This window comes from Pelodiscus sinensis, chromosome 8 (genome assembly GCF_052426305.1).
Source record: "Pelodiscus sinensis isolate ZL-2025 chromosome 8, ASM5242630v1, whole genome shotgun sequence".
Classification (NCBI taxonomy): Eukaryota; Metazoa; Chordata; order Testudines; family Trionychidae; genus Pelodiscus; species Pelodiscus sinensis.
In genome coordinates this window covers 71,664,837-71,689,609 of record NC_143059.1, presented here as the reverse complement: position 1 = coordinate 71,689,609, position 24,773 = coordinate 71,664,837, and the positions used below count along the sequence as shown (strand labels likewise).

At 47.4% G+C, this 24,773-nt stretch overlaps 1 protein-coding gene and 1 long non-coding RNA gene across 3 annotated transcripts in view; one reads left to right on the top strand and one right to left on the bottom strand.

The window, feature by feature from the left end:
* Window positions 1-24,773, top strand: part of WBP1L (WW domain binding protein 1 like) — a 93,081-nt gene that overhangs the window by 19,063 nt on the left and 49,245 nt on the right. The window lies entirely within an intron of this gene.
* LOC106731843 (uncharacterized) lies at window positions 12,106-24,086 on the bottom strand. The gene is made up of 3 exons (XR_001368088.4): window positions 24,017-24,086; window positions 23,311-23,435; window positions 12,106-12,234 (listed from the first exon to the last, which is right to left on the bottom strand). It is a non-coding gene; the product is annotated as an uncharacterized LOC106731843 (long non-coding RNA).

Here is a 24,773-nt window from a genome sequence, read left to right as displayed (position 1 = left end):
CTCTTTCAAAAGAAGCATGTAGTCTAGACGTACCGTATGTGTGCACCTTTAAAAGCAGAAACCTGTCTGCATGCTCCTCTTGAACTGTGATAAAACTTAAACAACGAAAAGTCCAGCAGTCCCTTCAAGAGTAACAAAACGTGGCGATGGTATCATGAGCTTTTGTGGGCACAACCCACTTCTTCAGATGCCTGGAGTTAAAGGGTTCAGAGTACAAATAAATAGAGAAAGAGAGGGGATGGGGAGGGAAAGAGAAGGAAAAAATCTTGTCAATTAGAGTGTCTGTACTAAATGAGGCTAATAGAACTTTTGAACAGTGGAGCTTTTCTTTTACTCTTTGTACACTGGTATGTAAGTGACTATTTTTTACTGATCTAAACATTTACATCCGCGCGCGCGTGTGTGTTAAAAGCACATTCAGAATGTTTTTGTAGTCCAGGCTGTGCATTTACAACTTGTGCAAACTGCTACCCTCACTGCATCTTCACATATGCTAGAGTAAGATGCATCTACTGTTAACCCCCTCCCCCCCATAAAGAATAATAGAATCACAACTTGTAGCATTACCGAGCTGTGCATGCTGATATGCGTGTGGTAATCCTGACTTAAACCTTAAACAAAATTTTCTCCAAGTGACCCCCAGCCTCAAAGTTGGAGTGCAGCATATGCCAGACACAGTGTCCCTGAATAGCTGTGACATGGTCCAGAGGCATCTTCTCTAGCTGGACTAAACGTTCAGCAAACCTCCCAACATCTATAAGGCTAGCCCCTTGCTCTTGTAAAAGCTGTCTAAAACAGCAGCAAATTAGCTGTCCTAAGAGGGGATTTCTCATCCGCCTCCACATCAGGCTCCTTCATCTACCTTTCCGTTTCCTGAATGCACGTTCCACTGTTATTCTGGAGCTTCTCTTTCTCCCAGCCAGTGGCCTGATAAACGGCTTTCCCCATCAGGGAAGCCGAGGGTGGTAAGCAGGCTCTCCCCAAATGACTGGGAAGTGGCACTGCCCCCATGTCCACAAAGAGTTTTGAAGCAAAAGTTTGATTCTCCCCCCCCCCCCCCAACGGAGAAAACTCTTGGCTTTCGAAAGATCCTAGCACAGGAGTGGTGGATGGGCCTCCCTCCTTCACATCAGTGGGCCACAGTAGCCCGCAGCCCACTGGTTCCACGTGCAGTCCAGTGGCTCCCCTGTCTGCCCCCTCTCCTGTGTGCCTCTCGTGCACTGGGGCACCCTACTCCTCCCCCCTCCCTCCCAGCACTTCTGGAGCACCTGAATCTCCCGATTCACACTCCATCCCTATTCCCCCCTCCTTCACAGAGCTGGAAGGCTGTGAACAGCTGATTTGCAGTGAGCCAGCTCTGGGAGGGAGGAGGAGAAACGGACACAGAGCGCAAATCTGGCAATTCATGTGCTCCAGAAGTGCTGGGGGGAGTGGGAAGGAGTAGGAAGGGCCGGGATCCAGTGCCCTGGTGTGCAAGAGGCATACGGGGGAGTGGAGTGGCCCATCACTGTCCTGGCATCAAGGACATTCCCAGAACACCTTGCATGAATATTGGTAATCAGCCCAGCCTTGCAGCCCCAGGATGAAATAACTTTGAACTCCATGGCCTAGTGCGGGAAAGTGACAATGTAAAGAATAGACCTGGATCCCATCAATAGCCCCCGTGCAATATGGGAATTCCCAACAGTACAAAACCATTCCCCCCCTCCCCCATGCCTTGCCTAGTACTCTCTTGATAGCTGCACACGCCTTGGCGACCACAGCCCGGGGTGGATTTCCAACACCAAACGTATTAGTTACTGATCAGTAGCATTGGGGGGGAGGCAGCTTCCAGATTGTGTTGTCTGGATTCTTCTCCACACTAAGGGCATCTTGCATGTGGGTGTCCTGTCACTGTAGGCCAGGCATGAGCTCTGCACAGTGGCTTTTGACATCCCAAAATTCTGCCAGCACTGCCAGTCATCCCAGGGATACAGCACTATTGCGTTGCTCTAGTCAGTGCTAGTCGTCCAGTCCAAAACTGGCGTCCCCAGGTGCTTCTAGAAAAGGCTTAAAAGTGTTTCCTGGATAAATCACCTGGTTTTCAGGTGGATTGCTGCTGAAGTCATTGTACGGCTGGACACATGCTTGGGGATGTCTGTTTTTATTAGCCACCCGATGGACCACAGGGCTTGCTAATGTTTCTTCCATGCTGCCTGGCAGCACTTTGAAAGTGGCATTGGTTTGCCAAGCCCAGACGGACAATGGGATTGAAAGAGAGCGCTCCTGGGAATGTAGTTTGATGCCTCCCCGCAAACTCTGGAATTCCATTGCCTTGCAGTAGAGCTCCTATAAAGTGCAGGCAGGAAAATGCCAATATGCATACGCTGGAGCAGTGCACTATGGGATATTGAATTAGAATTCTGAGCCCTTGTTTTTGAACGATCACTGTTGTGTGATAGCAATTATATGAGGCAAAAGTCCCTTAACTACAGGATAACTGTGCCTAAACACCACTCAGCGCTTGTTGCAGATCACTTGATGCAGATACACCAAACCCTGAAACTTGCTGTCTCACAATACCACTGCAATATTTGTACAGCATGAGGCACATAAAACACATGTTCATCTTTTGCTATCAAGTCCAGTGATTGGTGCAGAGGCAGCAACGGCTCTCACAGTCAGCAGTGTGCGCCATCAGCCCGCACCTCACTTCCCGTACCCTGGCTTTACATACATGTCACTTTTTTAGTTTTTTCCTACTAGTATTATTACGTGGATGCAAACCAGCAGAATCTGGCAACCCTGAGCGCAGGCAACAGGAATCAAAATGTCTTGCGGGCCACACATGGAACCCTGATGTGTTGCAAGCTGCTCACCGCTGCTCTGCGAGCGCCATGTGGCACGTTTCACATCTGGTAGAGAAGAATTCAAAGCAAAAGGTTTTCCTCTTCATAGCTCTTATTTAATTTGATCCGGTATTGACGTTAAGAGTTGATTTCTTGTGTCAAATTCACCCTTTCAAAGCAACAGATTGTGAAGTCACAAAATCGGGACTAAACCACCGGGTTAGATCAGAAGGAGAGTAAAATGAGGAAGAGATCTCTCTCAAAAAAAAAAAAAAAAATACAGACGCTGAACTGGCAACATAAACTGCTTTGTCAGTCAGATTTTTTTTTTTAACCTTAACAGTGCCTCTAACATCTAGAGCAAACAATTTTGTCTGATAGATTTTCGCTTATAGAGTGGATCACTTATCGCATGCACCCTTCCTGGGAGGTGAGAGGAGAGCATTCCTGAGATGTGTTTCAGGCCACTGCCCATTTTCATGCTTAAAAATCCAATTCTCTCTCAACCTGGAATTTCAAAAGCAAATATTCCTTTGCTAGATGACATTTGGACTTTCACTGGGTCTGGACCGTGAAACTAGACTGCCTTACATTCTACTTTTTATTTGCTAGTGTGCTGAACTGCGGTTGTATTTTGGCTTCCAATACTGTCCCTGAGAACTCTATGTGCTCCACATATCCTCTTTGCTGTCTTTAATCCATCTCAGAACTCTCTACTACTACCTGGACTTCCATGGTGGATATCTGCTTAAAAATACCAACATTTATATGATTCTCTTGTTATGTGTAATAACATGGTGTAATTTTTTTAAAAGTTAAAATTTACCATCTATGGGGCAGCGATGCCTCTTTTATTAAATAGGCGCACAGTTGTGGTGCTACATCATGTTGAATATAAGCATATGAAAACTAAATTTTGTCCTGAACTACCTAAACAATATCTGATTTTTCTCAGACACAATTCACCATGTTACTATGTGCATTGAATATAATTGACAGGTGACTGACTTTGTGTGAACTTGTTCTATGTAAGTAGCATATCAAATCAGTGGTTTGAGGATTCATCTACAAGTCAACAGTGGGGTATTAGAAGTTTCTTGTTTAAGACAAAGCATTTTGAGTCAAAAGGTCACTTTGAGTTTTTGTGCAGCTGACTTCAATATGTAATTTCTTAGCAAGTGAGGTCAGATTGGAGATGCTGTAATAAATGTCCTTTTCTCAACAGAAAAATGCACCTGAAATAAACATTCCCAGCTAAGGATCATTTCTAGCAAAGTAAAGCAATTTTTACAGTCGTGTTTCATTCTTCCAGATAAGGTGGAATGCAGTTGGGAGACGGGTCCTTTTAATATGCTCTATCATCCATAAATGCTTTTTCTGAGCTGTCTTAACTTATGTTTTTAGGTAACTGCCTCAGTATAACTCTTACGAGTAAGGTTTCTCACCCACTGTTGAAATAATCAGGTTCCTCACAGCACTCTTTGTATGGAGGTGATTTCTTTGAGCAAACCCATCCATAACCGAATTCAGGACAGTTAATGTTCTACCACCTTGCTGTCCAGACATAGTGGATGCCAGTTATTAACAATCGTGATATAGTAGGTCAAGACAGCAATGTAGTAAATTCAAGATTCACTGGTGTGGCATGCTGACAGGTCTCCTGCTCCGTCAGTGATGATAAACGTTCGGCAGCGTGCATTTTCGTAGTCTCCCTCCGTATATCGTGCCAGCTGTGTGCAGATAGTGGACTTCACAGGAGCCCCCAAAGACCACAGACTCAAATAAGATATTAAAGCACCCGAGACAGGTTTATTGTTGAACGAAGTACAGGAATAGTTGTTGGTAGACAACCCCTGAGCCACTATGCATATATACCCGTGACAATGGACTAAGGATGTTACATTGCGGTTCTCTAACTAATCATGTAGTCGATACAGTTTGTATAGACTATGTGACTAGTCGATAAGGACCGCTAGGCAGAGCCGCAGAGGGGGTAGCTCCAGGAGCTTGCTTGAGCTGGCACTGAGCAGTCCCGGCTCGTGCTGGCTCCGGGAGCCACCCATGCAACAACTCTGCATTTTAAACGTGCAGAGCCTGGTGGCTCTTACCGCATTTTAAATGCAGAAGTGCAGAGTCCAGACCAGCGTGAGCTGGGACTGCTCGGTCCCAGCTCTCACTGAGACCAGTAGCCCCTGTTCACGGTGACCAGCCCTGCCTGCTGCGAACAGGGACTGCTGCCAGAGCAGCACCTGCCTGCAGTGTGCCTCAGCCTGCCACAGGCAGAAGCTGCTTCACAACAGCTTCCCTTAGCTCCCTCCCCCTCCACTCCCCCCCCAGCACCAGCTCCTGTTTCCACTCCCACCATGCTGCCTCTCCTAGAGGCAGCAAGAGCGGGGGCGAAGCGAATAGCTGATCCTCGCTTAGACCTACAATGGACACGGTTTAGTCTATAGTATGGGTTCGCTATTGCTCCCTATGCCAGCCAAAGAGCTATTTATAGATGGAGACAATCTGATACACAGTAAAGATGTTAAATAACGATTAATTTACTAGTCGAGTAGTCGATGGCATTTCCATCGAGTACTCGACTATTCAGTAGGCACTTTCGCATTCCTCCATTGAAATGTACAAGAACCCCAGTGGGGGCTCTTGTGCTTTTCAAAGTGGAAGCGCCCGCATGGAGCCTGGGGTCAGCAGGGACTCAGAGTCCCCCGCTGAGCTTGGCCTCCGTGCGGCGCTGCTGCTTTGAAATGCCTCACGGAGCCCATGGTTAGCTGGGGACTCCCTGGCTGATTCCGGGTTCCACGGAAATGCCGCAGGGATCCTGGGGTCAGCTAGGGAGTCCCGAGCTAACCCCCAAGCTCCATGCGGTGCTGCCTCTTTGAAATGCTATGGCAATGTTTCAAAGGGTCAGCACCGCATAGCTGATCCTGGACTGTGTGCGGCACTACCCCTCTAAAACGTTGCTGCGGCGTTTCAAAGGGGCAGCACCACATGGAGCACGGGGTCAGCTCTGATACACCATCTGATAAACAGTGGCATTGAGTTTTAGCAGTGTTTTCCCAGGAGCCCAACCCATGCCAATGACTTTAATAACTGAATTTAGATATTGTCATGCTGCTGGATAACTTTATTGGAAGAGGTTTCACTTGCAGTGAATTTGCTGGCTCTGAAGCAAGAAAGGGGATGCTTCAAAGTGTCAGCACCGCATGGAGCCTGAGGTCTGCTGCTTTGAAATGCCGCGTGCAGCCCAGGGTCAGCTGAGTCCCCAGGCTGCACGTGGCCATTCAAAGTGGCAGCACCGCGTGGAGCCCGTGGCCAGCTGGGGACTCCTCCACTGACCCTGGGCTCCATGCAGCTCTGCTGCTTCGAAACGCCATGGGGTGCACAGGGCCAACAGGGACTGCTCGAGTCCTCCGCTGGCCCCGTGCTCCCTGCAGCGCTTTTGCATTTGAAGTGTAGCAACAGCCCTGGGGCAATTGCTACACTTCAAAGGCTGAGGCGCCCTTATTGACTAACCAAATAGTCGATGGACATTGCATCGACTAGTCAATTAGCCGATTAATCTAAATTTAACATCCCTAGTCAGCCGTTTGATTGTTCCAGGAAAATGGGATGTGCCTGGAATTCAGCTGTTTTCCAGAACATGGAAGGGAGGGGCAGGAAGAGAAGGGACGCTATACTCGGTCACCACTGGGGGCAGCGAGGGCAGGGGACAGCTAAACTGTAAAGTAACCACTAGGAGTAGCTGCACCACCAAGGGAGTGGCCAGCTGGGGACGGGGCTTGCCCTCTTGCCTGGCTCAGGTAAGTGGCTCCCCTGCTCCAAACCCCTAGCCCCAGCACCAGACCAAGGGGGAGGGGAGCTTCGCCAGTCCCTCTGCCGTGGCCCACTGCTGTGGCCAGGCAGCACAGTCCTGGCCTCTGCCACAGGAGCCACAGCCTGACCCCTCCTACCCCCAGCATCAGTGGGCTGCCTACTTCCCTTCCCCCTTCTGGATGGGGACCTGGGAGTCCTGGTGTGAGGCCAGCACACCCCCTCCCTGCCCCTGGGCCGGACCCAGGCAATGCTGGGTAAGTCTTCTAGTTACAGTTGTACTGATACGTGCAATATGTGCACTTGAAAAAAATCATTTCTTGGCAACTCTCAGCTAATATCAGCTTTTTACTGGAAACCAAGAAGTCGTGCACACAGGTATGTGTGGCTCTTTCACTCCCTGGGGGTATGCAGCGAGGGGCAGTAGCAAAATGCCTCTATGGGCTTTTTTAATCCTCAGAACGCACAGTAGTAATGGCTGGTGTAGGGCAAGAGGTTTTATTGTTGAGCTTCTAAGGAAGGATTCAATGACACCGACCCTTCTCCCCCCCCACACACACACTTTCTGCTTGATGCTCACAAAATATAGTGCAGCTAGGGTTGCCAGGTGTCCAGTTTTGAACCAAACAGTCCAGTATTTGAGCTTTCTGTTTGGGAAACAAATTGAGACAGTATAATTGAGTCACTATAACTGTCCAGTATTTTCTCAATCAGCTGGAATGTCGATTGTGATGTCATGTCAAGTGTGTCCAGTATTTTTGTTGAAACCATCTGGCAACCCTAAGTGCAGATAATGGTATCCTCCCACTTCCTGGAGTGTTTGACCCTGGTCTGCCTCAGACTGTGCCACTCACCAGTGGTCTGATGAGAAGCTCACCAGAGGTTGCATATCCATGCAGTTCCCTTTGTATCCGTCAACCGCAGCCTGATCTGGCCAACCCTGAAAGTCTTGTTGACTCTCTAGTGGATCCTGATGGATGTATACTGGGTTGCTTTTGATTGGTTCCTTTTTTTCTCCGGGAGGTGCTAAATGCTAGCTAGTGTTATATATTTGCTCATGTCATTGTCATGAGGGATGGCCAGCAGCCTGGGGACTAAGGGATTAACTGTTCCTAGCCAGGGAGCAGTCAGCCAATAGAAATGCAGGTAGGAATTTCAAACTGGGATAAAAGAATTTTGGGGTTTTCCCTCCTTTGTCTCTGGGCAGTTGACTCTCCAGATACTGAGTGGGACAGACAACATGTCCCTCTCCAAGAAAAAACTCTTTACCATTTGTAAGCAGGGCAAAGTCTAGATAAATCGGTTAGGCTTTATTGTTTTATGGCTTGGCAATGGGACTCTGATTTCTGTGCATTTAGAAATGGGTTTTCTTTTCTTTTGTATCTAAGTTTTGTTCCCATGGAAAAATTCCCCATGAGTTGGTGGTTCCTACCATCTAGCCAATCCAACTCTGCTTGTAACAGGGGTATTGTGATGGTCAAAGTTCTCTCTTTTTTATGAACCTGGTATTGGTTCAGTTGTGTGTCCTGGACAATCTGTCTGTGGGATCTGCATGTCTCTGGCTAAGGGATAGCAGCCACTGACTGCAGTTTGCATTGTCTCTTTTCTTCTGCAAGCTCTTTGGGGAAAAGAGCTTGGGGGTCCCGGGGGCTGGTTTCAAGTGTCCACCCCTGTTTGTGGGTTCAGTGGATTTTTATCCCCAAAATCTAGGTTTTTAGGATTTTGGGGGGAAGTTTTATACCAAAGCCTGGAGAGACGGTTTTGGGGCACTTTTGTGGGCCCCCACTTCTGCATTCATCGTGCCAGAGTGGGGAATCAGCCTTGACAGCTCGTTACTACGAGAGCTGTGCTGATTTGAATGTCTGGGCCTGTGAGCTCTCAGGCCCTTTGGTCAGGCCTTGTCCTCCCCCAGTCTATCAGCCAGAGATGCTACCGTATTTTCCGGCGTATAAGGCGACTGGGTGTATAAGACGACCCCCTAATTTTCTAGTTAAAAGATAGGTTTTCGTCTTATACTCGCCTTATAAGACTACCCCCCCTTAAGAGGCCAACCGGCAGCGCCCCAGCGCCCCTCTGCCTCCCCGGCTTTGCTCCCGGTGTCCCTGGTCTGCTGGGGACCGTCTCCAGCAGACCAGAGACACCGGGAGCAAAGCCGGGGAGGCAGAGGGGCGCTGGGGCGCTGCCAGTTGGCCTTTTAAAGGGGGCGTCCTCAGAGGCTTTGCTCCCGATGTCCCTGGTCTGCTGGAGACGGTCCTCAGCAGACCAGAGGCACCGGGAGCAAAGCCGAAGCGGCGGCGGGGTGCCACGCTTCTGAGGCTTTGCTCTGGCTTCTGAGGCTTTGCTTCGGCTTTGCTCCCGGTGCCTCTGGTCTGCTGGGGACCGTCTCCAGCAGACCAGGGACACCGGGAGCAAAGCCTCTGAGGATGCCGGCAGCGGGGCAGGCCAGGCGCACCTGGGCTGCCCCGCTGCCGGAGCCCCTCCGCGGCTTTGCTCCGCGTCTTCCTGGTCTGCAGACCAGGGAGACGCAGAGCAGCTTTTCTCGCCCCGGAGTACACGGGCGGCAGGACCGCGAGGTCCCGCAGTGTGTGTCCTCCGGGGCGAGAAAAGCCCTGGCGTATAAGATGACCCCCGATTTTTGGGGGATGTTTTTTAGCATCTAAAGTAGTCTTATACGCCGGAAAATACGGTAGGTCTGTTTTCTTGCCTTTCTAAATCCTACTGTTTTTCTCTGTCTTTTAAGTGAGGAGTGGTTATGGATGGAGTTACCATATGATTATAACACCGATCAATAAGCAGTGTGTCATTTTAAAAGTATCCATAAAACACAAGCTACACTAGCTACCTTTTATACGTTCTGGCTCTCTTCTAGCCTCTTTCTCTTGACAGTAATTATTCTTTTTAAGAATTGCTTCAGACTTTGGAGATGGTTGTGGGATGGTTCCTAACTTGCCTAGTGCCTGTTTGTTTTAGAACGTTTGATCCCTTTTTCTGTGACCAAGATCAGTTGCATGGAATCTCCTCTGGGGATTAGGGTTTATTGCTTTAGGTGCGTCATTGTGCATGTGAGGTTGCTCATGCTTTCTTTGGAAGGTGGGGGCAGATGTTCGTAGCAACAGCAAGGGTCAGAGGTTAGCATGAGCCACAAAAGAGTTAACCAGAAATGTGTTAGCAAAACAAGGCTGCTTGCAAGAACATTGATGTGATCTGCACTTCCTCTTCCAAACGAGTCATCACTGCCTGTTTGAGTCTTCTGATTGTTTTGTTTGTCTAACTTACGTTTTTCATTCCTTCCCTCAAACTATTTTTAATGTGAGCTTTGGTATGTAGAATTTCATCAGTCGACCTAAAATGCTCATCGTGTGGATAGCCACGTCCTCTCATTCTCCTTAATAGAGAGTTTGGTTCTTTTCTGCTGGAATGTTTTGCAGGTGAGTGAGATGGAGGGGTTAAGGAAAGGTGCCTATATCTTGGCGAGATCTGCTGAGCTATAACAAAAAGCAACAAATTGTTGTTGTTTTTTATTCCCATAGAACTTAGGAGCCCTAGTCAGAGACCAGGAACCTGTTGTTAGAGCCCTACACAAACACAAAACGTGTATCCACGTCTATAGCTGCTAAAGCGAGTCTCAGATTCTGCAGGCATCTCCACAGATGTAAAGCGGGGATCTGCAACTTTGCAGGGTCTAGATATAAAATCTGTATCCACATCTGCAAACATGAGCCGCGGATGTCTGCATCCATATCTGCAGGTTGCAGATATCCATGGATTTGCAGGGCTCTACCCTTTGTGATTCACACCCTCCAGACATGGGGAAAAAAATGCGCCAGGGCAGGTGAATGGTTCTTTCCCTACATGTAGTCCAGCGTAAACTGAGCACTTGGGCAGCCACTAAGAGATTCAGATGCTGCTGAGCTGATGAGCAGAGCACCCACAGCTCGGGTGTTTTGTTTCTCTTGCTGGTACCCTTTGGCACGTGCGCCGAGAGCCATGCCCCTCATCGAGGAGGGTTCTCTCCCAGCTTTAACCTGGTACATGAAGACGAAGCCTAGGTGGCGTAGCTCTTATGAAATCCTGCTTGTCTCTTGCATCGAGTCACGGTTTGGATGGGACGGTGAGTGTTTAAGCGGAGACTAAAAGTCTCTTGCCTCAGTTTAGAACACTGGGACTGGTTTGTTTGGGGTTTTTATGGTGGCATGTGCCTGTGGAATAAGGAACTCTGGTCTCTCTTAGCCGTGCTGGAGATACAAAGAATTATATTGCACCTTTAAAATCTCTGGAGTCCACTTTTCTTTGGGTTCAGTCCTTCGCTGTTTGATGTATTTGCATAAACCCATGGTCTTTGTTTCTAAGGACTCATCTGCCCCTCCTGCTATTCCCAGGTGGTGTAATGACATGTAATTTCAGTGTTTGCTATTTGGAATCAGTACAGGTCAAGGAATTTGGTAATGAAAGAGGGAGCTTTTCACCTCCAGCTTAGCCCTTCCAATCCAGTCTAGGCTGGTAACCGCTATAGGGCTTGCAGAGGTAACACCGTCCACCAAGATTGAGGGCTAACGTCACTTAAAGCCAATGCTTTTTTTGTGACAGTACGCACCTTTTTGGGGGAGCACTCGCACCACACCGCTTTCCCCCAGCACAGCCCCCAGCTAACCCTGGGCACATTTGCACCGTGCCAGTATTTTCTAATTAAGGAAGTTTTCTGCTTTTCTCGGGCCCGGCTTGGCGCCTGCTCAGGACAGGTGGCAATTAAAGGGTCCGTGACCGCATTTCGGCCCTGACCTCCCAAATCCCCCTCTCCCAGGTCTCCTTGGTTACTCCCCAGTGCTGCTTTTTTTTTTCCTCGAGAAATTATCAAATTTTTGTCTGGTATTTTTTTTTTTTTAAACCATCTGGCAACCCTAGTACCAGCACCTTTTTTTGTTTAAAAAAAAAAAAAGGCACTGCTTAAAGCCATTTGCTTGCTGTAAAGAGAAATTTGACTTCTGGTAGGGAATAAAGGGCAACTTGGACGGGGCTGAAATAGGGGTCTGTGTGTCATCAAAAGCTAGGGGGACCTGATTTTCCTGTAGGGAAACCAGGACACTACACGGGGCTCTCCTGAGACATTTACATCCCGAGACCCTCCCTGCCTCTTGTCCTTGCACTCCTGTCTTGAGGGCCCTTCTCTTTTCTGTCTGCTGCCCACGTGGCAGGGGCGAGTCCTGCCCAGCTGGAGTAGCCCTGCAATACGGTGTGGCGGGCAAGCCCAGCCTGGCTGGAGCAGTTCCCAGCCCGTGACATGGTTAACCAGTTTTTTATTTATTCTCTCACTCACTCACTCACTCACTCACACACTCTCTCACACACACTTTAACCAGTTAACATTTTAAATGGGATTTTACATGGCACACTGGGATACCTCCCCATAGTGCAGCACAACAACCCCTGTGAGGATGTGTCGCACTGATGCATGCAACCAAGTGTGCACGCATACAAGTGGTGAATTTCGGCAGCTGTAGGCTGGCGTAACTTGCATTGACCAAAGTCTGTCAGTAGACGAGGCCTCAGGCCCCTTTGCTTGTTCAGTCCTCGTCCTGGTTTTCCCACTGTCCTAGAACACAGAGAAAACACAGGCAATTGGATTCAGTTCTCAAACTCTCTGAAGTTTGCTTAGTTCCTTAGGGTTATTCTTTGTCCTAATGACGGGGATGACTTTCTACCAATGTCAGGTTTTCCATGGCGAAGGGAAGCCGATAAACCACAGGCTTGAAAGGTTGGCATGTTCGAATTGGTGAGTGGCCAAATCTAACAGCAAGGAAAGTTACCGCCTTTACCCAGAATTACTGGAAGTCATAACATTTACATGCAACTACATACCAATTTGTTAATATGTCTAATTCAGCATAAGAATATATAATAGTACATTTGTAGTGCCGGGTATATGAAGATTTTGAAGTGCTTTACAAGCTGTAATGAATTCAGCTGCTTCCACCTCTGAGATATGCAAGTAACTAGAAGACTTACCCAGCATTGCCTGGGTCAGGCCCAGCCTGGAGCAGGTGTGGGGCTGTGCACCTTGGCTACTGGCTTCTCCGCAGGTCTGAGGGGGGCATGCACCCTGGCCTCTGGCTTGTTCCTGTCTTGGGGGCGGGGAGGGTGATGCACCTTTGCCACCAGCTTTGTCCAGGGTACAGGGTGATGCAGAGGCTACCTGCCAGCACTCCCCGGGGCTGGAGGGAGAGAGGCCACTGCCCAAGCCTGGCAGTGCTCCCCAGGCCTGGCCTAAGAAGGGGGGCAGCCACGGGTGGCCACGCAGCAGTTGGCAGCTGCTTCCCTAGTTAAGGCGGGGTGTGGGCTGCTGCTGGCTTGCGGCTTCCCACTGGAATGCTTGCTGCCCTCCATGGTCATTCCACAGTATATCTCCCTGCTACCAGACCCCTCCCTTTCCATTTTATGGGAAACAATCGAATTCCAGGCACATCCCATTGTCCTGGCACAACCAAGCCCTGACTAGGGATGTTGAATATCGGTTAATTGAATGGTTGAGTAACCTCATGAATTTTTATCGGTTAGTCGACTACTCTATGGTGCTCGAAGGCGGGGTTGGCAGACACTGTATCAGAGGCAGCAGCCCCTGTCTAAGTGGGAGGTCTGAGCTCCTGGACCTGACATGAGCCCGAACTGAGCTGGGCTGCCTGCCTGCCTGGCTCCTAATACACTTTAAATGCAGACCAGCAGCAGGGGGTAGATCCCAGACCTGGCCTAAGCCAGGCTGCTGGCTGGGCTGCTAAACAATTTACTGGCAAGGGTGGGGGAGAGAAATGCGTGTAGTCTATAGCGTTAACCTGTAAACTTTTGCATATTGGTTACTCGGTTAACCAACTACAGTATTACAACCCTAGCCCTGGCCTTGCTTTAAGTTAGGATAAAAGGAAGCTGCATGTGGTCCTGCCTTTTATTGTTTAGGAGTTGTTCTCGGACAATCAGACTCCCAGGCAGACACACAGCTATCCCCATTCTGCTAACTGAGAAATAGGAAAGCAGTGACTTGGCCCCAGTTAGTCTGCTGTGAAACTGAGACTAGGACTCAGCTCGCTCGACTCCATGTTCTTTTCTCTGGAGACCAGCCTTCGTTTTAAGAAGAGAGAGATTTGTGCAAAATCCTTTTCCAACCCGCTTTACCCTAGAGAATAAAAAGGGGACCGACAACGGTAATACAGTATCAGTAGAAAACAGCGTGATGCTTCTGGGGTGTTCCTGTGACCCGTGTGACTGAGCCAGACGTACTGAGCACAAATGGAACTACTTCCCCTGTAGGCTTCATTTAAAATGCCTGTGATGATCTATTCGTGGGTTGGGTTAGTCACCCAAATAGAGGGAAGGGATTTCAAGGTGATTCCCGCTAAGGATGTCAAGGACTAGTCTGTCTGAGAGGCAAAAGCTTATCAGATAGTCGAGTCGACTAGTCGCTCCTCCCCTCCCCATGCTGCCTCTATCAGATAGAAGCAGCAAAGCGGGGCGGGGAAGGGGACGCCAGGGTTATGGGTGTGCAGGGGTGATGTTGCGACCCAGGTCCGGCTGAAGGAGATTAGAAGGAGGGTAGCAGAGATAATAGGCTTTGGAAGAAAGAGAGTATCTGTGTCCTTGGTAACTCTTGTGCAGACAGTCTAAAATATCTGCTTTATTGAGGAGTGGAAGGTGGTTTAGGGTGGAAAATGCACCTTGCCCGCCTCCAAGAACAGTCATAACACTTCTGCGGAGGCTATTCTCTGCTTTTCTAGGTTCCTTGCTTCTTATCCTCTCCCTCCATGGGGCGGAGAGGGAGGCATGTTTCTCCATATCATTTACAAAACCCTGACGTTCCTTTCAGTTGACCTCCCAATTCTGCCTTAATTTTGCCATTCTCCAGTTACCCACGACAGCCAGTTCTTCAGGCCCTGGAGGACTGGACAGGACAGGACTCCCTTTGGGGCCAGTTAAAACTTCTTAACACCTTAAGAGGTTACTGAGTAATATTGAGGCACTTCCTTAACCAGCCCCTCCTCCTTACAGGTGGGTTAAGTGCGCTGCTTTTGTGTCTGCTTCTGGCTCTGGTTGGCCTAGTGGAGAATTTGGGAATCTTGTCTTTCTCTGAGCATTTGTATCATGCAGGAGCTAAATAGAATTGAATGAACACAGGCGGCGCTAACGTGCACGTGGGTAGAAGACATTGCTCCTTTATACTCAAGAAACTTTTTTTTAACTTTTCAGTTGACATCTCTTTAAATCTGACTGTAAAGCTCATGAATTTCATTCCCGCGTTCCTCCTCCCCACATCGCTTCTGATGTGGTTGTACTGCCAAATAAAGGATATTAATGAAGTCCCTATTTTTGGTGTTCCATAATTTGGTCTTAAAAATTCTCTAGGCTAACATGTGGCAAACAGTGTCTCAGTATGGAAGAAGTTTGGAGGAGGTGGGGAATCAGCTTGGTTCAAAATTACATACATCTCTTTCTACTTGAGTTTTTGACAGTTGCTGTATTTATAATTCTGGAAATGCGTTTTTCTATTTTGAAAAAGTTAAAAGGCTGAAATAGAGGCTTTGTAACATCAAAGAGGGAGTGAACTTTTTTATGTTTTCGAGTCCAAGCAGTAACTCCACAGGCTGTAATGCTCATCTTTTTAAATGTGAAGTGGAAAACATACAGGATATGTAACCTGGGCAAAATAACATCGCTTTGGGAACCTGAACTCTTCAGTTTTTAACTGCTCTGCCTCAAGCTTGCATTGTTAAGGTAGCTAAGTTAAAATTGATACGAATGTAATTTTATTTCCAGTCTCTGTGAAGTGGATGAGTTAATACAGGCAGTCCCTGGGTTACATGGATCCGACTTACATCGGATCCCTACTTACAAACGGGGTGAGGCAACCCCGCACTAGCTGCTTCCCCCCTGCAGAGTAGGGAGACGCGAAGCTAGCGCTCCCCCCCCCCCCCCAGCAGACCAGGGAGACGTGGAGCAGCTTCTCTCAGCAGACACCTCAGCTTGAGAATAAAGGACTGAGGGAAGTGAGGTGTGGGAGAATAAAACTGAGCTCTGGAGAAATGTTTGGCTAGAGTTTCCCCTACACTATGTACCAGTTCCGACTTACATACAAATCAACTTAAGAACAAACCTAGTCCCTATCTTGTACGTAACCCAGGGACTGCCTGTATTGCAATTCAAACCTGAATCTTTTCACTTCTGGATTTTCTACGTTTAAAATTTTAATATTGCAGCAAAGTCTTTTGCGCTAATATTTCATTTTCCTTGCCCACAATACTACTGATAATGCAGCATTTAAGTTGAGAAAACCATACAGTCAAGTCAAACAATGCAGAACTGAGAGTTTGTGATTCATCTTTGGCTGTGTCCTATGAACAAATGTCTCCAGGTAGTGGCCTTTTCTATCGTTGTACTAGCCAAATGATAAACTAGACTATATTAAACAACTTTACTAAACACACATACTGGGCCAGATTCTTGTTTTACTGGAGTCGGTCTAGCATAATTAATTGTAGTCTTTGGAATTAGCCTAAAATGAGAGAGATCAGATTTGATCCTCTACACACATGGTATTCCACTCCCATTAGGGTGATCAGCGAGTATTCTGATTAATTTGCAGATTAGTATTTGCTAACTTGAAAAGTGAAATATTACTGTCTAAAACTTTGCTGCTTGTGCATTTCATATTTGTGGTCATATTATAATGAAGATCAAAACTTTTATGAAACAAAAAAGTAAGGTAACATTTTCAGTTTAAAACTTATTGGAAATTTTCTAAGTGACTTATCTTCAATAGTCTTCATAAAGAAACTATTAAAACAATTCGTTCCAGTATGTGTGAGCAAAAAATTGGGATTGAAATTTATGGGAAAAGTAGCTGGTTGGCATATCTTTCTTCTGGGAGTTCAAGTAAAACTAAGTACCTGTGATGGCCATTGGTTATCAGTAGAGATATAAATTTATTATTCTCAAGTAATTTTTCTAACCCAAATTTAGTAAACCTATCTTGCCCCACTCAAGAATGCCCTTAAGTCCAGCACTGTTAGGAAGAGGCATAGTAGGGGGAAAAAATCTCTTCCTTTGCTTCTAAACTACTTGGTAAAGAAAAGAGAAGTGGTTTTATTCCTGTTTCGCCTTGAGAGACAGGAAAAAGCTCAAGACCCATCCTGGATTGCTTACCTGGTAAAAGTTCCAACTCTCTCTGGGAACATGTCTGTGTGCAGCGACGGTGATGGCTGGTTCTCTGCTCCAGGAGTGGCAGACATTAATTTGCATGTGAAGATGGACCTGGAGAAGTGCCTTGTGATTGTGCTATTGCTTTCTGGACTGACGCTGGCACTGCATGTATTTACTAATCCCTTGGTGATCATAATGGTGTATCCACATGGGGCGTGCATTGTCTCCCTATTTGGACAGTTGACTCATCAAAAGCAGCACTTTGAAATGGATCAACGCAGCCCCACCACTAGTTTGCCCCTTAGAAATAATTGTCTTTCCTTAGATTCTTCCTTTCCCTGCAAGGACCAGAACATAATGGATCTGGGAAAATGACTCTCTCAGGACCAGGAGGTTTCAGTGAGACCTATATTGCCAGTGTTGGACCTTGTGGCTATAATAATGTGGCTATAGTACCAGGGGAATGTGTTAATTTCTCCAGGGATGCGTTCAGATGAATGTCTGGAGATGGGGGCGGCACTGCATGCCTTGTAGGCTTTTGGAGCTTTGGTGTCCCAGAAGGGAGTGCTAGCGCTAGTTGTAGGAAATTGGGCTGCTGTGTTCGACATGTATAAGAAAGGAACAGGACTGTGCTTCCCGTTGCCTGGCTTGAAGAGAGAATGTTGCAGGCAGGCTCTGCTGATCAGTATTAGACAGCGGTGGGTAGTTAGGATATGCATGATGACGGTGCAGATCCTTACGGTGTTTGTGTGAGAGATGTATTTACCTCTCCTCCAAGGAGAAAATGTATCTTCTGGAGAAGACACTAAGTGCGATGCTGACAGTGGACCAATTTTCCATTCTTCGGTTAAAGGGGCAGGAGTTCACATGTATCTTTCTCCAGCTGCCTTTGTGAAGATGCTGGCTCAGTCTCTGCTCCTGCGGGTCATTGGTCAGCCCGCATAACCTCCCCTGCTGTTGCTCTGCATTACAAAGGGCTGGGCAGCTGGCATCTTCATGCGCCGGCTCACCTGTCGCTTGTAATGTAGAGCGGCAGCGGGGGAGGTTATGCTGGGACCCGCAAGCCAGACTGAACGCTGTAATGGCGATCCTTATTGACTACTGGATTAGGAAAGTAACCACATTTTAACACCCTTACATTGGATCCAAATTCTGCTCGGATAGGTGCACATCTTGCACTGCAGTGTCTGAGCAAGTGGGATGAATTTTAGGATATAATTTGGTCCTTCCAAGAAAATGCCTGGAAACACAAGGGACTGTCAGTGTTCTAAGTAGGGACACATACATACTTGGTTAAGAACATAAGAATGACCACAGTGGGTCAGATCAATGGTCCATCTAGTCCAGTATCCTGTCTGCCGACAGTGGCCAATGCCAGATGCTTCGAAGGGAATGACTAGAACAGAGCGAACATCAAGTGATCCATTTCTTGTTGTCCATTCCCAGCATCCAGCAGTCAGAGGCCTAGGAACCCCGAGAGCATAGTGTTGCCAAAGATTTCAGTGAAGGGAATCCTATCCGTCATGTTGCCAACCCAGTATCGATGCCACCTTCAGCAAAATGATCATAGAGATTAGGGCTGCCTGGTCCATTCACTGCCTCCTGTGTTTTGCTCCCATTGCAGTAAGATCACTGGGCTTTCTCCACCTTCAGTAGCCTGGGGCTACATCTAGACTACAGGCTTCTTTCAGAAGAAGCTTTTTTCAGAAGGGATCTTCCAAAAAAACTTCTTCTGAAAGAGACGTCCTCACCACAAAAGTGCATCGAAAAAGCAATCTGTTTTTTCAGAAGAGAGTGTCCACACTGAATAGACACTCTCTCGCATGTAAGCTGTGATTGCTATGGATGGAATGGCCACCAGAGCACCTGTGCTTTTTCCTCTTTCCTCTTCTTCTGAAAGAACTCCCTCTTCCCCGTCTACACATGCCTTTTTGCGAAAGGCTTCTTCCTCGTAGAATGAGGATTACCAGTGCCGGAAAAACCCCTCTGTTCTTTCGATTTTCTTGCGGAAGAATGCAATTGCAGTGCAGACATTCCTCAAGTTTTGTCAGAAAAATGGCCGTTTTTCCAACAATACTCTGTAGTGTAGACATACCCCCAGAGAGAGAATGAGCTCTAATAAAACAGAGTAGTCAGCAAAGGAAGGTGAAACCTATTCACATATACTAATGAAGGAAGTTTTCCTAGTGAGCCCTTTCCTTTTAGATAAAAAGCGCACTTGCAAGTTAATCCTAGAACTCTTCAGTGTATAAAATGAGTGTTACCCAACAAACCGAGCATAGCTTCTCCAAGTAGTGATGCAGAGGGGGTTGGGAGCTGCAGAACCAGTAGCCTGCTGGGATGCTGCTTGTAACAAAATACAGAGATGGGAATATTTGGGCAACTTGTGCCGCTGCTTTAAATGGGTCATTGTCAGGATTGCTGGGCGTATAAATAACGCTGCTTACCTCTTGCATAGCACCCTTCGCTGTAGGTCTTGGAGTGTTTTACAGAAGGAGGGTACCGTTCTTCCCATGTGTCTTATTTCCCCAAAGAAGTGAAGCTTCTTGTGGCTCAGTGGAAAAACCAGGCACAGAACCCAGGTCTCTTGCTTTCTGGCCCTGTGTCCTATGCACTGGCTCTAACTTTCTCCAGCTGTGTGTACACATCTAAATCTGGCTGCTGACCTGTACCATTCATGGGCCCAAGCGGGTTTATGTAACAGAGCACATTTGGAGGCTGTTTTCCATATGCCGACTACTTTCGGTAATCTCTGTAGTTTGAATGAGCTGCTTGTGTATTGCCCAGCAGAGAAGATGAACTTTGAATGGCAGCTTTTGTTTGGGTAAACGAATAGATTTTCTGAGTCTAGGGGACAGCTGAGGGGAGGGAGGAGGTGCATAGCGGGGAAAGGAAGATGTCTCATTTGACTTTTGGGGTAGGCTTTAAGGCAGGAGAGGGCACACTTTTTTTTTGCAGGGGGTGGGGCCACAATGAATTTTGGTACTGGTCATGGGCCAGCTCTAATCTCAGAAGGGGTGAAGTCTGGGGACTGGCCTCCCTCCAGATTTGTTTGGGTCCAGAGGCTTTGAAGTAAAAATAGAGCAAAGGGCTCAGGGCTTCTGGCCCCACTATTTCCTCATAGCCACAGCAACGTGGATGCCTGCCAGGCAATTTAAAAGGTTTGTGGCTCCAGCCCCTTCTGGGGTAGCACTACGACCGTGAGCCAGAAGCCATTTAAATAGAATCTGTTGCCTGAACCACCACCTGAAAATTCGGTGGCTTGGGCAACAGGGTATAAATAGAAAGCAGCCAGATGTAGTCCGCGAGCCGGCTCAAAGTGTTAGGCGGGCTGGATCTGGCCCCCAGGTCGCATCTTGCCCAGACCTGGCTTAAGGATTCAGTAGGTACAAACATATTTTCTTTCCCCATCCTCCAAATAGCATGTTGCCTTCCTCTTCTGCTACTGAACTGACTTAGAATGTCTTATAGAATAATTCATGTTTGTCTTCCACATGTCCTACAAATTGTGTCCTGCAGTGCTTTGCACAGTTGCATACTGGGCATCATGCAAGAAATGGTGTCTTTTACTCAGACATAGTTGGATTAAACTAAAGCAGTGTTTTTTAAACTTTTTAAGACCAAGGAACACCAAACAATATTTTTTTGAGGAACACCAAGGATTTTTTGTTGACCCCACCCCTCTAAAAAAGGGGGGGGAGGGCAAGGGGGACAGTTATTGAGGGGGGGAAAAAAGGGTCAGGGGAAAGTTGGGCCAAAAAAAAGATAAAAAGGTCACCTGCCCCTTTAAGGGCGGCCATTTTGAATTCTGTTGTTCTCCCCGGTATACCTCCGACTGCCTCGTGGCACACCGGTATGCTGCGGAACACGGTTTAAGAAACACTGAACTAAAGCATTCAGCTGCAAGGCCAGTAATGAATCAGTAGATAAATCACAAGGCAGAGAAACAAGAGAAAAGAGAATTTAAGAGTTAGAATCGGAGGGTGGATCATGTTCTGTTCAACTTGATGGTTTATTATAGTTGTTCTGCACAGTGAGTTGAGCTACTGTGGGAATCCAACCTTTCAGGACTAGAAGGAAGTAGGAAAGCTGTGTAGGTATTCAGTCCTGTGAAGAGAGTGCCTCATTTTCTAGGTGTCCTTCTGACTGACAACAAGCCCCGAGCTTGGTGGGACTAGGGAGCTGCTGTCCAGTCACCCTTTGCACCACCAATAACCTTGGTTAGATTTGGAGGGAAATACATCCAGCAGCCGCTACTAGAAAGAAAGGGCTTGCTCATTCTTTAGGAAGGGAGGGGAGCCGTGGGGTATTTCTCATATTCCCGGCTTTTGCAAAAATATGAGCCAGAGTAGAAACAAGGAATATACTAAATGTGACATTCGCTGTAAGATCTTTACATGTTTCTCACTGTTTCCTGTACGCAGTTCTGCTAAATCAGTCCAGATCTGTACTTGCAACAACACTCACGTCAGTTCCTCACTCCTGCCTAATTTGTAATAGATGTTCTAACCTTTCAAAACGGAGCAGCTCAGAGTTTGGAAAAAACAGATCACATTTCTTCTCCCAAGTATTCCAAGGTATCATACGTACATTATAGGAAATGCTACACAGGCCATTTGGAAAACTTTTAAAATAAGTGTATATTTAAGGCTGAGCTTTCTGGACGTATTTTTCCCTGGTGTTTTGTATTTAAAAACAAAATCACTGTAATGGAGAATGGAAGTTAAGCCTGGATTGCTCTGTTTCTATGAGTCAGACTTTTGTACAGTCATTTAGAAGTGCAGTGTGTTAAAAGTACATGTGTTCAGAAACTGCTGTTCTTTTGAATACCTGGCCTTGAGCTCTCCTGATCATGGAAATTGTCGTTTCCGTTTACTCTTTTACACTTTGCTTCGGTTCTTTGAAGAGCTTCTCTTTTCAGAACCTGCTCCGTACTGGTCAGGGAATGCTAATTTTTTGCGGAGGTGCTCTCCTCACAATTGATGCAGGAGCTCTGTCAGTATTTCTGGTTTCCTACAGCCGCCTAGTTGCACAGGTGTTTGGTTTCTTCTTCTTATGGCAAGAGAAAGCTCAGAGAACCTTAGGGGCTAGGTAGCCCAACAGATGACCTGGCTAGTTTGATTTGATGGTGTCACCTGAGCCTTTCTCAGCATTTGTCTCTGAGCTGTAACACAACCCTTCCTGTTTGAGACACCCAGGACTGGAATAATGGCAGGTGGGAAAAGTCCAGATGGGGAGCGGTGTCCAGGAGAGGAGGGTATTTCAGGGTGGATTGAGTTGTGATATGTTAGTTAAAGCTCTTCAAGGAGCTTTTTCTATGCTTAGCTCTAGCCTGTGCTGTTTTACACCTTGAAAACAATACTGTGAAGAGTAACACAAAGCGCGATGGTGCTGTGGAAGAGGCAGTTACTGGGAGATGACACACATACAAAGTAGCCAGCAGCAAGTCACAATTTTCAGTTTTCTTCAAAGTATCCCGCGTGCAGAATTGATACTTGGCTAGAAACAAATTCCTGCTGAGTCTCCGGGCCAGTACAAAAGGAAGGAAAGCCTCCCTCTTTCTTGTAAAAGTGAATGGTAAGAACAAACCTTAACCATTCTCTTCTGGATTTCCTGCTGCTTTGCTAAATGTGCAGATAGCGTATCAAATTGTCCAGCCTAGAGGAGACGGAGGCACTTCAGAGGGACCTCAGCTAAGCGAGCGAGCAATACAATGGCACATGCAATTCAGTGTTGATAAATGTAAAGTAACGGACACTGGAAGGAATTAAAGTACTTTATGGGAATCTAAATTAATTGGGTCTGCTCCGGACCATCACTGTGGAATAGCGATGTTAAAATTAGATTAATCAAATAGTTGATGGAGGTGCTTCCGCTTTGAAATGTGGCAAGAACCCGCCCGGCTGTTGCACGGTGTTCTGCCTTTGAAATGTACAAGAGCCCAAGCGGGTACTCTTGTACGTTTCATAAACTGAAAGCCATGTGGAGCCCAGGGCCAATGGGCACTGGCCCCATGCTCCATGCCGCGCTTCCTCTTTGAAATCTACAAGAGCTCCAGCGGGGGCTCTTGTGCATTTCAAAGACTGAAACTTCATGTGGATTCTGGGGGCAGGAGGGGGACTCTCTGGCCCCAGGCTCCATGCAGTGATTCTGCTTTGAAATTTACAAGAGCCCCAATGGGGACTCTTGTACATTTCAAAGGTGGAACTCCGCTGCTGCGCCCTGCCTCCTCCCACGGAGCCGGAGCTGGGGGGAACCAGCTTTTAAGCCAGCTCCCCCCAGCACCCTCATCTCTTCTCCCCCTTGCTGCCTCTTTCTGATAGAGGGGGAAACAACTAGTCGATTAGTCGCTTACATCCCTACTGTGGACAGTTCAGTGAGGATCTCTGAGGTCAGATGAACACAATGTCAGGGTGCGTGACAAGTGCGATGGAGAGGAAAATAGAAAATACTCTTGTGTCATATGAAATCATTGGCACTCCATTACCTGGACTCCTGTGTTCTCCAGCAGTGTGGGTCAGCGTGGCTCCCAGGGTGGCATGTCAGTGCCTCTGAGATGGCATCTTTGTGAGCTGCAGTGTCCATCGCGGCCAAGGGGGTCACTCCATCCTTCTGTGCCAGCGCAGAAAAGACTGGCTTTAACCCTCCCTTTTTTCCCATTAATTGCCCCTTCATCTTGCAAGTATCTCGCTGTTGACCTGTTTCAGACGCTGTCAAGGCTTATTCCCCAGTCTGGCATGATAAATGCAGAAGTGGGGGCCCATAAAAGTACCCCAAAACCTTAACTTTTCCAGGCTTTGGTATAAAACTTCCCCCCAAAATCTTAAAAACTAGATTTTGGGATAAAAATCCACTGCCACCACCCAAGTGATAAGAAACCAGGGAAGAGATCACTTGGGAAATCTCAGCCCTAAAGTAAAACCAGGACACACAAAACTTAACCAAAACCAGGTTAATAAAAGTGAAAGAGAGAGAACTTTTATTATCAGCACCATACTCCTGTTACAAGCCTAATGACTAGATGGAAAAGTCACCAGTTAATACACTCATGGGGGGACCCCCGCCCCCATGGGCCAAGAGCTTAGTTACAAAGGAGAGGAAAACCCATTTTTAAATGCACAGACATCAGATTCCCATTCCCAAACCATAAAACAATAAACCTAACCGATTTATCGAAACTTTACCTTACTCACAGATAGTGACGAATCTTTTCTTGGAGGGAGACATAGTGTCTGTCCCCCTCAGTAGCTGGAGAGAAACTGCCCAGAGACAAAGGAGGGAAAAACCCCAAAATTCCTTTGTCCCAGTTTGAAATCCCTCTCTGCATTTCTATTGGCTGAGCAGATACCTGGCTAGGTAAAGTTAACCCCCTAGTCCCCAGGCTACTGCCTGTCCCTCATAGTCATGACAGACACCTCTTCTAGATGTAATTAGGGGAACAAATATTCCTTCACCCCCCTTCCCTTGGATTGTCTGCTTGGGACATTTCCTAAAACTGGAACAAAACAGCCACCTCTTCCCTTACGCGCCCCTGCACAGTGGAACAAGGTGTGTACTGCTGCGGCAGACACTGAACCTTTAGGATGTAAGCCTTGCCTGACTTGCTGTGGACTCAGCCCTCAGTAGGGGCAATGCCTGGTCTGTCTAGGGGGGAGCCACGTCCCTGAGAGGACAATATGATTTTCACTCTGAGTGCTTGTCAAGTACTCGCAAATTGAGGGACATGCTGCTGCAGCTCCACGTGGCTGGCTGATCAGCGTGCCTGTCTCCAGCCTGGAGGAGCCATCTACATGTGCCCCTTCAAGCAGATGCAACCCACCCCCTGTCTGTGGGTGCAAAAAAGCCAGGGAAGGAAAAGGGCATTGAATTGGACAGCTGTCCCATTGATTGCAATCAGCCCAGTGCCAGGACCCTGAGCGCTGGCTGTCGCTCTCAGTACCATGGCCCCCA